Genomic DNA, 1,595 nt, shown 5'->3' with positions numbered 1-1,595 from the left:
CAGAATATATATATATATATATATATATATATATATATATATATATATATATATATATATATTGGAAGAGTCACTGCAGAGTCACTGCATACAGCAAAGACCAGTTCGCCCCGATAAAAAAGTAACATTTAATGACCCTTTTCTGCAACATTTAATTTATTTTGGAGTAAATGTTATTATGAGGTGTTCCATTGTTAAACTGATCAGTGTGTGAGTGTGTGCGTGAAAGGGTGAATGACTGAATGTGCTGTGTAGCGCTTTGGTCAAGTCTTCTGACTTAAAAAGCGCTATATAGGTACAGCACCATTTGAGTAAGTTTGAATTTTTATTTTATTCTGTTGCTCTTCTTTGTTAAGTATTTATAGAGATCTCAAAATGACAGTATCTAAAATAAAGTTAGAAATGAAAAGAAACAATAAAAAATAAGTTTATGTGAATGCTGACCCCTCCAGTCCATAGGTCTGTATCGGCAGGCCCCCAACTTCAATATGAAAAACTCCAATATAATAAATTTCTATGTTGGTGTTCTGAAATACTTAAGAATTTTAGTTTATTGGTATGTTCACCAGTTTATAAGATTGGGAAAATCAATATCAAAATCTTTCTGTGTGGGTAAAAATAGCATTTTGTCTCCTTCCTTTTTAATGTGTCTATGGATCATTTATCTAAGCTAGTGAATGACTGGCTGTCATGCTGGGAATAGAACCATTAACCACCTGATGTATACTGATGACCTTGTGGTCTTCAGTCCATATAGTGCTGGCCTGCAGCAACTGTTGACAATATTTGAATGTTGCATATGATGCAACACCATGATAATCAGGAGCAAAGAAGACAAATCATGTTTTCCTGACTTTATCTGTCTGGCCACATTGTAAAAGTCAGTGATGAGGTGAACTATTAGGGATATTATAAAACTGCTAACCTTTCTGATGACAGAGACATTTACAGGCATTGTTGTATGCAATATGTGCAAGCTAACAAGCAGAGGTATCAAGTAACGAAGTACCAATACTTCGTTACTGTACTTAAGTATGCTTTTTAGGTTTCTATAATTTACTTCATTACATATTTTTCGTCTTCTTCTCACGTCTTCTCATTACATTTTCACACAAGTATCTGTATTTTATCTTCCTTACATTTTTAAAACAAACGTTTCCTCAAAATCCTCCTGCACAAAGCAAAGCCTACAGCCTCCGCTGTTCCTCCCATATTGCTGCACTCCGACTTATCCTTGGAGCTTGAGGAGAGCATGCGCGATATTATCATTAAATTTGTAGGAGCAAAACAAGCAGAAATTAATGCTTCATTTAATATAACATATTTTAAAATCCCAATCAGCATCCAGCAAGGGCGTAGGTTTGATTTCAACTTTGGTAGGGACACTATTGGTCTTTAATTTCTTTGGTCTGATGTCATTGTTCCTTTGCAAAAATATACATGATCTTTTTTATGCTTAATGTGAGCATCGGGGCGCATTTTGTTTAAAGAGAACAGCAGCGTTTCTTGCTATATTAATACAAATCTTATAAACACTACACACACTAGATGCTGTTTATCAATGTTTAAAGCATCACTACGACATTGCATATTTC

Source organism: Cyprinodon variegatus, unplaced genomic scaffold, assembly GCF_000732505.1.
Source record: "Cyprinodon variegatus isolate N-32 unplaced genomic scaffold, C_variegatus-1.0 Scaffold413, whole genome shotgun sequence".
In the NCBI taxonomy this organism is placed as follows: domain Eukaryota; kingdom Metazoa; phylum Chordata; class Actinopteri; order Cyprinodontiformes; family Cyprinodontidae; genus Cyprinodon; species Cyprinodon variegatus.
Note: the sequence above shows the minus strand (reverse complement) of the source record.